This window comes from Perca fluviatilis, chromosome 10 (assembly GCF_010015445.1).
Source record: "Perca fluviatilis chromosome 10, GENO_Pfluv_1.0, whole genome shotgun sequence".
Lineage (NCBI taxonomy): Eukaryota > Metazoa > Chordata > Actinopteri > Perciformes > Percidae > Perca > Perca fluviatilis.
Genome location: NC_053121.1, coordinates 4,231,602 through 4,248,197, shown reverse-complemented (window position 1 = coordinate 4,248,197; position 16,596 = coordinate 4,231,602). Strand labels below are relative to the sequence as shown.

The following is a 16,596-nucleotide window of genomic DNA, read 5'->3' as shown; positions in this document are numbered from 1 at the left end:
TCACTCTTATGTAGATACCTTCAAGTAAAGTGTAACCGCTCCGTTCATTTATCTGTGCAAATCATCCTTCGCTGCATCTTCTCCATGTGTCCTCCAATCACTCATGCATTCACATCCATTAAATGAAGACCATCTTTACCTCCGCCAAGGAGGTCATGTTTTATGTTCGGTTGGTTGGTGTGTTTGTCGGCAGAATTGCGGACAAACTGCTCGCCCGATTTGCATAAAACTTCGTAGAAGGGGGAAGCGTGTGCCAAGGCAGAACCCATTTAATTTAGCGTGGATCTGAATCCCACAAATAATGATACACAAATAATTTTTTTTATTTTTTTGATTAGCCCCAGAGCACTCAAAGCTGTTGATAAGCTGACAGATATGGGTTTCCTGTGCAGGCCTCACCTAAACAGTGGGCAGAAAACCAGCATTCTGCTGCCACTTAATGGATTAACAGGTAAAAATGTATAGTAATAACCAGGGTGCGATTTGTTAAAAAAAAAAAAAAAAGGTATTAGGCATGTTGCTTTTGTTATTATCCAAAAGGGGTGTTTCCCCACGTTTAGTTCAGTGTCCAATGGCTGAAGAAGTCCGGTTTGGCACTTTGCATATGGGTGATGCAGTTGCCTGCTCGTCTTGCTTTTCGGTATGGAAATTGGCATGGTGGCCCTCTCTCCCCTAATCACTCTCATCATGCACTAATGATGCCAGAGATGAGTTCAAAGCAGCCAGTGGGGGTCATGCTGCGGGCCCCCTCCCTGACGGTGCAGACTAATATCAGCGCTCATCAAAGAGTCCACGAGATATTTTCTGTTAATGAAAAGATAGCGGTTCCTCTCATCCCCCTTTTAACCGTCCTTCTGATTGTATAATTACAATGATGGTAGATATTATAATTATAAATGATGGCCGGTCATTTATAGTGGTTTTAGTTATTATGATTATGCTGAAAGTTGATCTGTTCATTACAGATAGTTGGAGTGCATTCGGGAACTGTAACAAGTGGCTTCCTTAATCATAGGGGCTACATGTGATTACTCTTAGTATAAGGATGAATAGACAGGATGAAATATGACGCAATTAATTCTTATTCTGTCGTTCTGTCTTCCTCTCACTTTTCTGCCTGAAGTGCATCACAATGCGGTTATCCTTTAAACACAGTGAAATGAAAATCTAAATCCCTCGGTTACGCTTTACTTGAAGGTATCTACATAAGAGTGACATGACACTGTCATGAACGTGTCATAAGCATTATAAACACGCTTCTTTTAGTACGTGTCATTCGTTTTTTGTCATGACAAGTTATGGTTAGGGTTAGGGTTGGAGTTAGGGTTCATGTGTCATGACAGTGTCATGACAGTGTCATGTGTTCATGACAGTGTCATGACACTCTGATGTAGATATCTTCAAGTAAAGTGTTACCAATCCCTCTCTCGCTTATGATGACTCATCCTAAACTTGGGGGTCGTATCCAATCAAATGTATCCAATCAAATGTATCTAATCAAATGTATCCAATCAAATGTATCCAATCAAATGTATCCAATCAAATGTGATTTGTATCATCTTCTAAAACTGCGCCTGATGGGTAGCTTGTGGGTTGTAGTCCCTAGCAGAGCAATGTCATGCTGTAGTAGGAGGGGTGTGTTTGGATTGAAGTCTACTTATTTCAGTTCTTTGTCATCTTCTGCCTCCTGATCTTGCAGCGTGGGTGAGAGAGGTGTACAATAGGTGGAGGTCCTCTACAGCTATGTCCACTGAGCCACAAATAAAGCAGTCCAATCAAATCTGATCCCCATATGTACTATATATGTACTGTATGTACCCACATATTCCGTTTTACTCATAAATCCGTCACGTTCCAAAAGATGAGACGCTCTATTTCCGCTTCACTGTGACTTTGTGAAAACAAAGTACTAACCGCTGTAACTGCTCGGATGTGGGAACGTGGTGACATCGCTAAAAATAAGTACAACCGAGGCCATAAACACGAGCATTTGGATAATTGGAGAGGTTGTAAACGAAACGGAAAAAATAAAGGCAAACTATAAAACTGTCACCCAAACCGTCTGTTGTAAACATCCATGACCGTTTACAGACCAACTTTCTGGTTCAACTTTGACCTACCTTTAGTGATGGTCAAATGAAGCTGTGTGGACCATTTTCTTTGTCGTCTGATCCCACTAGGTGGCGCTCTTTGTTTAAGGAAAACTGCTCAAGCAATGGCAATTCAGTGTGCTTTCAACCCTTTGTCAGTCCTTCCAGAATCTTTTTTTGTGATTGTTGCGGGCAAAAATCCTTGAGTGATTCCCCCAACACCCTGCTTTTCGATGATGTTCACGTCGCATAATTACGTCACTTCATAACGTTCCCATGGCAACAGGGGACAATGGCTGCTCTTGTGTGAACATTTTTCAACTTTCTACTAAGATATATGTGACTTTTTTGCAACGAAAATGCGGGGATTATGAAATCATGCAAGCCCCGCGTATTTTGCGCGGAAATCGGCAATTTATGCGGCAATTTATGCGGCAAAAGTGCGGCGTATTTGAAAATATTTAGCTCCCGCATAAATATGCAGACTTTGGCTGATTATGCATTGAATTATGTGATCGCATAACTCCATCAAGTGGGCTCAGAAAATAAAAAATGGTTCACAAAGCTTCAAGAAGCCTCATTTGGCCATCATTACCTCCCTTACTAACCATAGTTATACCTCATGGCTTTCCCGTGTAATGGGGGATCGTTACTGATTTCAGGTGTGCTTATTTTTGATTTTACCTTCAAATAAAGTTGTAGCTAATTTGGCTGAACTCTCGGGTTGTTTAACCCTTGTGTGGTCCTTTGGGTCCCAGTGACCCGAAGGACAACACAAGGATTATGTACTTCCGTTTACTTTGTTGAGAATTGCTCTCTAAACCCTGTTTCTTGTAAAGTAAGTAAGTAAAGTTTATTTCTAGAACACATTTAAACACAGTTTAAGCTGACCAAAATGCTGTACAAACAAGAACTAAGATGCTGTATTAACCCTTGTTTTGAGAGCAATTCTCAACAAAGTAAAGGGAAGTACATAATCCTTGTGTTGTCCTTCGGGTCACTGGGACCCGAAGGACAACACAAGGGTTAAGACCTGCCAAAGTGTCAAGTTGGACTTAAAGTTTTAAGCTAGATTTAAACTGGCCTGGAGATCCAATCACAGACATCCTACTATGATATCACTAACAGCCAAGTGGGGTTTTATGATGATGATGATGATGATGGGGTTAGCTAGTTGCAGCAATTTATATTTGATTGAATACATTTATGTATACGCACTCATGTTCAAGATGAGTCATCCAAATATTTTAATGTGTTGCAGGAAGAAAATACAGAGTATTTGATATGAATTTTGTATTTTTTTTTTGACTTGTCTTGACTTGACTTTTGACTTGTCATAGTAGGAAACGCACATGAAGCACACATCCTCCCCAGCTCCACCCTCGCGTCAAAAATCGTCATGTCCAGTTGCAAAAAACCAAGATACCGACGCCCGTATCGCCAAACTCTAGGCTTCATAACGGCAGTTCACAAACCAATGGGTGACGCCACAGATGCTACGTCCACTATTTTAAAGTCTATGGAGCTAGCATGCACAATACCGGGGGCCTCCCCTAAGTCAAATGCAACCATCATTAATGTTATCGAAGAATACACCAGTGCAAGGCAATGTCTGCTGTGAAAAAGGTCTACTAACACAGAGACACAGGATTATGTTAGAACTTGAAACATGTACTTTTTTGGTATTTCACTGTTGTATTCTGTGGGAAAGTTTCACAAAAATGTTGTGAACTATTGGTTCTCCATCAGTCTCCACCACCCAGCCCGTTCTCACTCCCAACTGGTCAAATACTGACACTTGGTCAGTGGCTCTCAGCATCAGATAGCAACGCAAAAATCACCCTTTAGCGTCTGTATGGAATGCATACGGAGCATAGCAGCAGCTCCCCATCGCTGTAAGGTGACGTAGTATTAAGAGCGACAACGATTGAGAATAGTGTGAAAGACCGAAAATGGTGGTGGATGGGTCAAACAACAGAGACTTTCACCCAGGCGGTCGCTGTTCGTGTCCCGTTCTTGTATCACATGTCAGTTAAACATATGTCCCGACCCAGAGTGCCAAAAAGTGACGCCACGAATCCCGAACAACCGCGTCTAAATATGACGCCAAAGGGCTAGATGTCCCGAGAGCTTCAAATAGTGACGCTAAGGGTTCCTGCACACTGCCTGCATGGCGTGAGCGTGTCAGCTGCGTGGCGTGTCCGGTTTTTATTTCAGCTCCCATGTTAACAGGTTAGGGCTTTCACACGGCCTGCGTGACACGCGCGTCTCAGGCGCGGCGAAAACACGTGCGTGCTAGAAATACGACGCCTATTTTTCACGCGACACGCAAGCTTGTTGGAAGCGTTTCCAAGCAAAATAGAATAGGAAAAGATGTTTATATGTCATTTTGACACAAATACATTTAATAAATGACATTTTGATGTTTGAAAGTCTCTAGGTTTTAACATAAATGCAGATATAAATGAAATAAAAAAAAAATAGTAATGAATAATTAGCGATTTTCAAATATTGCACCTGTCGAAACAGAACAAAATATTCTGGAGCCCAGCGTCGTCTTTGCTGTAATCAGATCAGTATATATTTATGTTTAACATGTGAGTGCAGCAGCGCCGCTCAGACACGTTTCTGGTGTGCAAAGACATAGAAAACGCCACGCAGCCGCCACGCACTTGACACGCAACAGAAACGCCACGCAGGCAGTGTGCAGGAGCCCCAAGAGTCCCGACCCAGAGCGTCAGAAAGTGGCGCCAAGAGTTCCGACCGAGCGCGTCTAAATATGACGTTAAAGGAGACTTTTTGCGTCAATAACAAACGCCAAAGGCACCTGACCGGGCGTCGCTTTGTGCCGCGATGGGGAGTGAGAATCAGTGTTGCACATTCACCCTCTGTATGTTGATCTTGTCGTCAATCTCTTTCTCTTTGGATGACAGGCACGGGGAGTGATCAACATAAACAGAGACGAAAGAAAGAAAAGGGGAACGTGAATAAGTTAGCGGGACCGAGAGGGAGAGAGAAAGCCGAGGCAGACGAGACGGACCGATAACAGTGCAGACGGGAAGCGAAGATAAAGAGAGGGAAGGAGCGAGAGACAAAGAGAAAGAATGAGCGCAATGGCGCGAGAGGGAGAAAAAGAGGCTGAGATTCAGTGGCATTTTTCTGTGCACGCTGTTAACAGGCTTATAGCAAATGAGTGCATGGTGTATTATCAAGCTTTTATAGCCCGAAGAAAAACACAACACACACACACATTTAATCAAATACACAAATGCACACATATAACCACATACACAAATACACACATACAAGCACATACAGCGTACACATGTCGACTTATAGTCACCAGCATTTACACCAACAAACATAACTATAAACACATGCTCACAGTCTGCACGCACGCATATAACGCACACACACACACACACACACACACACACACACACACACACCACACACACACACACTGTCATTAGTATGCTGTAGCACAGCACTGTGAGGGCAGCAGAGGAGTGTGATGAATATGTTTTTGGCACAGAGCAAAGAGATGGAGTAGAGGAGGAAATTGAAAGAAAGAGCCGAGAACGGAGGGATGGAAGAGAGAGGGAAAAGAGGACAGAAAAAGAGGGATAGTATAGGAAAGAGAGAGATGCTCCTTATGACTTTAGAAAACTGACAGAAAAACAGCAACCTAATTACTGCTGCAGGACTGTCCTTTGTCTCTATCTCTCTGCATTTCTCTCTTTTCTCTCTGCGAGCTGGTGATGACAGATCACCTTGGTCGGAGCAAAGTCAAGCTTAAAAGCTCTGTCTTTAAATAAAATACAGTTGCAGCTGGTGGAAATACCCAGCACAGTCAGCTAGCTGCAAAGTATTTCGACAGATTTTTTTGAGCTGTTGTACAGTATATGTGCTGTTGACAATATATGACATAATACATCAAACTTGTCACAGCAGATTACTGTAGTGTCTGTAGTGTACTGTAGCTGTAAGACTAATGTATGGGTTACAGAAATAAACATAATAGCATGCAGGGTTTGCCCAGGAAACTGGTTACCGGAGGTGGTAAGTGCTGCACGCACCCAACCACCATCTATTAATAATAATAACTTTATTTGTATAGCTCTCGCTAGTTACAAAGTGCTGTACAGTACAGCAAAAAAAAAAAGAAGATCCATAATTAAAATATAAATGAAATAAAATAAATAATACAACAATATTAGCAATAAATATAACAGTTATGAGTTATCTTTAGAAGAGATTTAAAAGAGGCCACTGAATTTGCCTGCCTGAGTTCCACAGCTAAGGGGCCCGAACAGCAAAGGCCCGGTCACCTTTAGTGACAAGACGAAATTTTGGAACCGTTAGTAGAGTCTCGCCGGAGGGATCTCAGGCGCTGGGTGGAATAAGAAAAAAAAAGCTTGGTGGGAAAAAGGAGGGGGGGCCTTTTTTTTTTTTTAAAAAAAAAATAATAATTTTTTCTTTTTTTTTTTTTTTTTTTTTTTTTTTTTTTTTTTTTTTTTTTATTAATAAAATTATAATTTTTTTTTTTTTTTCTTAAGAGTTAACAAAATAAATATAAGGGAGGGGCGGGGTTTTTCTTTTTTTTAAATAATTTTTTAATTTTTTTTTTTTTTTTTTTTTTTTTTTTTTTTGGTGTTTGTGGGGTTTGGTGGGGAAGGGAAAATTTTCATTTGGTTCGGTTTGCTTTCACACTGCACTTTGTCAAACGCAACAAATGCTGTAAACACACGTCAAATGGTCAAAACGGTCAAAACAGTCGAAGCAGTCGAAACGGTTGCTTGTTTATTGGACCAAATATCCGAAACTCGTCTTGGGTTTTCTGGTTCTGCTTTAGTGTTTCTAATATTTTAGAAGAAGGCGAACAACGAGCAGCTGACAGACAGCGAGTGAAGGAGAGAGATGATGATGTCACACAGACGACCAGCGGCGCGTGCTCCGAACGGCTCATGGATCTGAACGTTATTATCCCTTAAATCATATGGAAGTCCGTAAATTGCGTGCAAGGTTGAAATCGCATGCAAGTAAATGCATCGTTTTTGGTTCACTTCCGGTATTTGGGTCGGACCGCGTCTTCACCTAAAGTGAACCGAAGTCTGTTTCACTCTGAAGTGAACCGAGACCCCCGTTTTTAAGCAGAACAGAGTTTGTTTGTTTGATCCGCATCCAGAGTTCGGATGAGCTTTCCCCCCAGCCCGAACCAACCGGACTGTCCGACAAAACGCTTCAGGGTTTGTTTTAAACGGACCAAACGAGGTAGGTGTGAAAGCAACCTTAAAATCAATTCTAAAACTCAGTGGTTACTAGTAGAGGGCGGCAAGGATGGGTGTGATGTGGTCACTCCTCTTAGTGCCAATAAAAAGCTGCTAAGCAAGCTGTGTAGTCGAAGCCATTGGTGATATAAGTCAATCTGGTCAATACTAACTGTCAACAGATTCTATTGTCCTGGACTTTTTGACCCAGGTGCTACTGATAACATTAAAGGTGCCCTGTCACACAAAACAGTTTTTACTTATATTTTTTTAAATATGTTAGGTCCATATGTGTTTGTGTTATGTCGTGAATGTGAAAATGAACTGCTACCTCCTCTGTCAGCTCTAGCCACTGAAAAAAAATAAGCAGAGAAATCCTTCAGAAATCAGGCCAGGTACAAAAGCCGGTCAGTCTGACGTGGTGTTGCCTGAGCTCATTAATATTCATGAACTCGCCCAGTTGCTTTGGGTAAAGGATGCTGATAGTCATGCTCTCATTGGCTAGCTGTTAGCCAATCAGAGTCAAGCAGCTTAGCTTGTTGAATATTAATGAGAACTGGCACAAATCGAGCTGAGTATTCCTGCAGGCTTTCTATACTGTTTCTTTTCTTTTTTCCACAAAAAATGTTACAGATTCCATGGTAGAACTTAAGACATTACCACAAAGTCATGAAATATGTGTGGCAGGGCACCTTTAATGATGGCTCTGTTCTATTAAAGTGTCCCGGGGGCGGTGATGCATGTCAGCAATGCATGCACAATACCAGGACCATGAAACTGTAGTAGCTCAATGGAATTCAGCCATCATAAATAGGTTTTTCATGTCCCGTCATTGCTGCGTGCTGCTTGGATTAATTACAACGCATCTCGTCTCGTTATCAAAGTAGTTACAACCGGTCGCTTCAGATGGCCGCCCACCAAGAGTCATGTTCTGTCTACGGTTTCTGCCTGTTAAAAGGACGTTTTTCCACGCTGCTGTCGCACCAAATACTTGCTCTTGCAACACATTCTCACTCCCATCGTGTCAAAAAGCAATGCTCGGTCTGGTGCCTTTGGCGTTTGTTCTTGCTGCGAAAAGTGTGGTGGAGTGGTCTAGACCTACTCTATCTGTAAAGTGTCCTGACATAACTCCTGTTATGATTTGACTATAAATAAAATGGAATTGAGTTAGTAGATGTAGTAGTTAAAGCCTCACTCATTAAATACTGTATGTGGCCTTTTGCTGTGTGATGTGGCGCCACTGATCAGTTTCCCTGATGCTTAATAAGACTAATGTTTTATTTAATAAAAATGTAATAATTTCCTCTGACAATAGTAGAGGATCTCTTCATTGTAGGCGGGGCACCGCCAATGTAAAATACTGGCAAAACATCCGTATTTTTCATGTGTGTAATTGAAAACAAATGGAGCATTGTTTTCATGGGTCCTCATTTTGTTTATCTCGGGCATGCACAGGAGAACATGCATGTTCATGTGTGAGCATGTGGGGAAAAAAAATCAAGCGAATAAAGCCGGTGAAAGTGTGTTTCCATCCAACGGCTTTAAAGTGAATAAAAACCTGTGTGCAACGATGTCACATGCTGTTTCGCGGTCAAATTGGTATATCGAATTGATTTGAGACATTTTATGGTGTTTCCATTCATTTTCGCACAACATTCAAGTTAAGTTTGCCAGACACAATCGTGCCATCAACCTACAAATGATTCATATTGCACAAGTATTAATTGCGTTTATGTGCCAGCTGATAGCGACATATCAAGCTATGATGATGCAGATGCATGTAAATGCCCGACGACAACAGAGGCGGCCTGTGGTGGTGGGAACGAGAGCGCTCCAAACAGTTCTGGAAGATCGTGGTTTAGATACACTTAAAACAAACCCTTTGGTTGAAGCATTTTCCGATTTGACCTGTTGTGTAATTTTATTGGCCCGTCCCTTGACCTAGATTAAGCCATGGCCCCTCCGGTTCCAATCGAGAAGCGTATTACAATTGCGCTCTACAAACTGGCTACATGCGCAGAGTACAGTGTGGTAGGCGAAAACGTTTGGGGTCAGCAAGACCATCGCGTGTACAATGCCATACGAACGAGGATGATGCGACGGTATATATATAGACTACCTACCTGGAGTGGATAAGGCGCATGATATCTCGCTGCATAACTCCAGAGCGCACCTTGTGCCACAGGTGTATGGCACAATAACACAACAGGACTCTCGTCCCGCGATTAGAACCCCTGCTGAAGGCTGCAGGGATTTTGTCAATAGAAAGGGCTGGCCATCAATCGTACTACAGGCTGTAGTCATTGCATCTTAAGGTACATTTGCTTCGGCACTCCCGGTACCACTTCTGAGCTGTAAGGTGCGTCTGTTTAACCATAAAATGACCTAAAACATAATCACAATTCAATATTTAATCTACAAATAACGTTTCCATCGGCGTTTATTGCATAAAATCTGATGAGACCGAACGTCTCAAACTTAGAGTCGATATTCATGAAATTCAATCTAATATTACTGTTTCCATAAGCCATTTTTCATTCGATATCACTTAATTTGCATTGAAATGTGCGAATGGAAACATAGCAAATTGCACTGATCAAAGGTTGGAGGCAGTAATGCACCTGGAAACAGAATTGAAGAAGAATTGCTTCATGCAGGACCGAAAGAAAAACAAAAATCAAATTCCTTGATCACAGTGTTTTATGACCTATGTTTACATTCACACACTGAATGTAAACATAAGTGCGTGTAGCCTACACAGAGTATGTGGGATCTGCATCTGCTGAAAATAGTAGTAGGCAAGTCTGACTTTTCACCACTTCAATGGCAACTTACCACGAGTTAACTAAAGCGTATAGTTATCGCGTGCCTCAAATCACAGTCTGGGTTGATTTAAATGTGCATGTGCAAAATCTGAAAAAGCAAAGCATGTGTGGATGCTTGTAGGGACACCAAGACGAGTGCCAAAACACTGTGTGAAGTTAACAGCAACAACTTTAATTAATGAAACTGAGCCTATACGTTTTTCAGAATAATGTTTTCATTTGATTTTATTTTTTTTGCTGTGGTTTTTGCTTTATTTTCTGTATAATCAATGGCTTCTGCTAACTAGGTTCCATGACACAGTAAATGTGTCTTGGAGGGTGCGGGGGGTTTGATCATGCACAACAAAACACAAGAATGAAATCCCCCTTTCAATACCATGGATATAAAGCCACTCGGCAACACTTATTTATGAACTTCAATATCCAATGGAAAATAATCTGAAAGTGAAATAGCACAACGTGGTGTCAACATAAAATACAGCGCTTTCAAAACACCAGTACCCTTAAGTAGTACTCCCGCGACACGGACACGCGTTTCCTGGGTAAAAGTCTTGTTATCCCTGGGGCAAGAACGAGGGCGTAACTTCGGGTTCAACATGGGAGGGTTAAGATCTCCACTTTTGAGCCAAATTGAAATGTTGTGCGTCGAACTCTTCATTTTCGGCATTCTGGTGGATTTTTCTGCAACAATGTATGGTGCAAATGTCATTATTTATATTAAGGAAGTTTTTCTTAATTTATTTTTTAGGGGGTTGCATTGGCCAGTTTTTATTATTGGGGGGAGGTGGTTATATCCCCCCATCCCTCCTGTAAGTTACGCCTATGGGCGCTCCCCATCTTCAAAGTGCTATTTTATGACCCACCACAGCGCTCTTATACAGCTGCAGTTAATGTAGTGCATGCAGCAATAAGTACGTGCGCTACATACGGATTGCAGTGCATTACTTTTCGTTGCTATATGTTTGAATGGTTCATGAGAACAGCCTGATTACATACACAGTCACAGTGTGTGTGTGGGTGTGTGTGTGTGTGTTTGCCCCAAAACACTTTAAATTCCGTTGCATGTTCAGTAGACAAAGTCAATTCTGATTCTGACTCAAGTCTGTCCTCTGCACTTGCTTATTGATGCACTATTATTTTAACTGCTGCCCGTTTTGTTTACTGTGTTTTATTTAATATCTATTTTAGATTATATTTATTATTTTATTGCAGCTAAGACAATTGCTATTAATTGTGTACGCTGCCGAGTCAAATTTCGTTCCTGCGTGTTTTTAACATGCCTGAATGCAGTGGTGTAGTCTACGTGAGATGCAGGTATACACAGTGTACCCACTAAGAAAGCTCCAGGATTTCCATATACCCACTAAAAAATGCCCAATGACACGCAACAACATACTTTCCATTATATTTTTGATATATTTTGAATTGTCATCTGTGTTTTTCTTCTTCGCATAGGCTAAATAAAGATATTTCCACCGTAAATTGGTGCATAAAAGTGTGTCCGAATGCAGGAAATGAAGTCTTTGATACTCAAAATAACCCTGGGGGGAGGACACCCAGACCCCCCTACTATGATATGCCCCCCCTCCCCCAAAGGCAGATTCTGGCCCATATATATATATATATATATATGGGCCCATATATATATATTATATATATATATATATATATATATAGCCCAATATATTTATTTACAGTACAGTATACCCACTACGATGCATTAGACTACACCACTGCCTGAATGAAAAAAATGCCTGTATCTCAAAAAACAGAGTACAGTCTACTGTAGAATTTCAGCAGAATGTATTCAGCAACTAAGCAAAGTGCGGAGGCTACTACTAATCCACCTCGCCACAGAGATAACTTGCTACAGATGGTCAGCACAGACTACAGCAAACAAGAGTGTGTGTGTGTGTGTGTGTGTGTGTGTGTGTGTGTGTGTGTGTGTGTGTCTGTGTCTGTGTCTGTGAGGTATAGGGAGGCATCAATCAGTAAGTTCACTGAGTAAATGGAAGGGGTGAAAGTGACAAGGGCTTAAAGGCAGCTGATTGAATACTGTAAAGATATCTCATCTTGGTTGCCATTTGTCTGCCGCCCGCTGTGCACGGTTGTGTGTCATACTGACTAGTCAAGGATGAGTTAAGATATTATTTTGCACTAAAATATTAAAGATATGCACACGATTCTAAAGGCTAACATTATTTCTGTGCACAGTCGGATGTCAATGGGAATATAAAAAGTCTTGAGTGGACCAGCTGTGTTAAATCCAGCCGGCAGCCAACGGAAGGATGCTAAAATTGGGGATTTAGAGTCTCTTTGTTTTTGCACTAGTAAAAAATCCATAGCGGCTATATTTTCAGCAGTGCAACCTCGGCGCAAGAGTTGCATCAGAAATTCAGGATTTTTAACCCAGTGTTCAGGTGTTAAAAAAAAAAAAAAGCTTTATAAAGTGTATCACGCAAAGTAAAGTGACACCGCACAGACAAGCGGAGAATTCATTGTTCAGCTACAGTTGAAGATGGTGCGGGGGTGTTTAAAGCCTTGTTAAAACTGCATCGCCAGGCCTGATGTGAAATGCAGGGATATCTTGCACCCACACGAGAAACGAGGGAGAAGAGGATATGCAGATTTGAGAAATAAAAATAAAATCGTATACAGAGCGCTTTAAGGTCGTAAAGCTTCGAGGCTTGAATTGCGTCGCTCTCGGTAAAAACGAGCTTGGCCTCTTCGTCAGGAACAACACTTCCAGCCGCGTTGCAACTGAGGAGATTGAGTGAATAAATACGGGTTGGGTTGTTCTTTATTTACATCCAAGTAAAGCCACCAGCTAGCTAAATTTATTCACTCATAGATCCTCTCCATGAGCCCTGCAAGTCTCTCAAAGCCAAGGATCTGAGGAGGTTTGTTGTTCTAGCCTGCAGCCACGCATTGATCTATCAGAAACATCACTGGTCCAGTTAATCAACTTATTCTTAGAGAGAGACGGAGAGAGAAGAAAAAACAAGCCAGAGGCGAGAAAAGGTCCTGTTTGTGTTTGAGCACCTCATTTGAATTGCTTGGTTTCGGTGCTTGAAGGTGAATTATTGGCTGATATTTGCAGAAATTGAGTTCATTGTTTTTGTTTTGCTATTGTAATTGATGTAGTCATGTACAAAATTGACTCTGAGTCGACGGAGGGAGAAAAAGAGGATGAGAGGGGAGAAGTGAGCGGAGGAAAGGAAAGGAAAGGCCTCACTGGCAAACCTAATCGCCCCGTTCTTTCACTGAAAGGAGAGGAAGTATGAATAGATATAAAAGAGTGAACAGAGGCTGGGGTGAAGAGAGAGGGCAGGGAGGAAACAAGGGAAGGAGGGAAGAATGGGGCGGAGGGAAAAATAGAGAAAAAAGAGGTTTTTTTTCTCATTTTAATGACGAGAAAAAACCTCTTCTTCCCTTAAGAGGAATTGAGAGCCAGAGAGCAGATTGAGGGTCAGAAGAGTGGAGGTTTAAGTGGGTGAAAGGGAAAAGCTAGATAGTGTTTTCAAGTTGAATCAGTTAGTACAATCTATGATTTTTTTTTTTTTTTTTTATTCTCTGTAAAGTACTTCACTAACCTTGTTTATATATATATATATATATATATATATATATATATATATATATATATATATATATATATATATATATATATATACATACACCGTTTGGAATACGTCTTTATAAATAAAGAATATATTATTATTTATCGTAGTAGCCAATTAGTAATTTTGATTCATTTCTTGCCCAGCCAATGTATAGCCCCCAAAATACTGTTTAAATACTTTATTCTAATATGCCTTTTCTTTTTTATTTCAAAATATATATATATATTTTTTTTCTTTTAAAGTATACTTTTTTTCTCAAAATATTAAGACTTTTTCTTTAATTGTGACTTTTTTTCTTTGAATATTAAAGTTCCTTTATAATGCTCATTTTCAGGTTCATACTTGTATTTGGGGGTTTCTACTAGAACATCTTTATATGCTTTAATGTTAAAAAAAAAGACATTCTTTTTCTCATACTGTCTGTCTGAATATAACTGTATTCACCCTCTGTCTCAAACGCTTCGTTTTAGCGCCTGTCTCTTTAAGCTCTGCTACGGATAAATTCTGATTGGTCAGCGTTTCCGGGTCTTCTGCATCTCCTCTCTCTGCACCATCATTGCAGCCGGGGATTGACTGTAACAGCACTGTAGCAGCCCTTTCTACCTACATATATATATATATATATATATATATATATATATATATATATATAGGTAGAAAGGGCTGCTATATATATATATAGCATAGACAGCTTGTTGGTTTTCCGAATACAGGTTGTGCGCATTTCTCTGTGGATTGAGTGTTTTGATACTTTAACAGTATTCATATAGCACTTTGACCTGCTTTATAGTCCAAAAAGAAATGGAAATGTCACGTTTTACCATCTGGGACCTTTACACTTTCTCCTGGAGAAATTGTGACTTTATTCTCAAAATATTCCAATTTTTTTTCCTCGTATTCATGTTTCTAACGATATGATTTAATTCTCAAAATCTCAGATGCTTTTCTTCTAACAATGGCCGGTCACACTATACCATATCACCAAAACTGGTAATCTTCTGAACATTCAGAAACAACCAAATAGCTCCGCAATGGACTGTTTTACAATTCCCACGTTCAACAGTAGTAATAGTATATATATAATAGCAGTAGCTGTAGTATTTGTCTCCTCTGCAATGTTATTAAATATCCAGAATATGGCACTTAAGAAAATAAACATATTGCATAAACTGAGTATAAATAGTTTTTTGAAAATATATGAATGCTACACCTTATGGATAATTGTATGTAAATCATTTTGCTGATACAAACACACACAACAGGAGGTGTGTGTTTGGAGAGACTTAAAGGTCCCATGGCATGAACATTTCACTTTATGAGGTTTTCTAACATTAATATGCGTTCCCCCAGCCTGCCTATGGTCCCCCAGTGGTTAGAAATGGCGATAGGTGTAAACTGAGCCCTGGGTATCCTGCTCTGCCTTTGAGAAAATGAAAGCTCAGATGGGCCGATCTGGAATCTTCTCCTTATGACGTCATAAGGGGAAATGTTACCTCCCCTTTCTCTGCTTTGCCCGCCCAGAGAATTTGGCCCAACCATGAGAAAGAGAGAGAGAAATCATGGCTTTCAAACGAGCAAAGCATGGCAGTTGGTCAAGGCCACACCCCCACCCTCCACCTTGTCCCCCTCTCCTCCTCAATAGCATTTAAAGCTACAGACAGAAATGGCACATCCTAAGGAAAGCTCATTGTGGGACTGGCTTTAGTGGCTGTAATTCTGCACCAAGGCTGAATTTTGGGAAAGAGACTTCAGATACAGTATTAGGGGACCACTAAGGTCTATATAAAAGAGACTTCAGATACAGTATTAGGGGACCACTAAGGTCTATATAAAAGAGACTTCAGATACAGTATTAGGGGACCACTAAGGCCTATATAAAAGAGACTTCAGATACAGTATTAGGGGACCTCTAAGGTCTATATAAAAGAGACTTCAGATACAGTATTAGGGGACCACTAAGGCCTATATAAAAGAGACTTCAGATACAGTATTAGGGGACCACTAAGGCCTATATAAAAGAGACTTCAGATACAGTATTAGGGGACCACTAAGGCCTATATAAAAGAGACTTCAGATACAGTATTGGGGACCACTAAGGCCTATATAAAAGCATTCAAAAAGCAGCATGTCATTACCTTCACTGTCAGTCATGGATTTACACTAAACATGACTTGACAAGACGCACCCCCACTGACATCCATCATCATGTTGGTCATTCATGCACTTCTGTCACGAACAAGCCAAACAAATTATATAAATTCAATTACCATAATTTATAATATGGCTGTATAATCCTGTATGTCCGCAAAACCAAAGGGCACATTTACCCATGCTTTGCATCCTTTAGTTATTGACATTTGAGTTCAATTAAAGAGTCATTTCATTTTTGTTCAACTTGGACCGTATTTTCGCATTCATTGGTGTCTAAGTGACTAATGTGAACACAAATATTTGAAATTGGTCCAGTATTGAGCGTAAACACTGTAACCGGCAGTCGCAAACCTGGCTGCAATGTAACCCTATGGGGCATTTGTGCACCATCAATTTCCGTCCACTAAAAGTGCTGTTTTTGCCACTGTCTCTGATTATTAAGTGTCTGACAGGATCTTACTCTTTAACAAAAAGGTCTATCTCTGTAGGGATCCTTTCCATAATGTCGTCAGACACTTGGAATAATAATCTGAGCCTGTCAGTGGCCAAACAAGCACTATTTGTGGACAGAACTGAAGGTGCGCAATTGCACCGCGCAATTTTAAAGATTGTTGTTCCCATCAGTCACTTAGACACA

The 16,596-nt window shown here is 40.6% G+C and overlaps 1 protein-coding gene across 1 annotated transcript in view; it reads left to right on the top strand.

Annotated features, from left to right (window-relative positions):
• Positions 1–16,596, top strand: part of aff2 (AF4/FMR2 family, member 2) — a 181,427-nt gene that overhangs the window by 72,374 nt on the left and 92,457 nt on the right. The window lies entirely within an intron of this gene.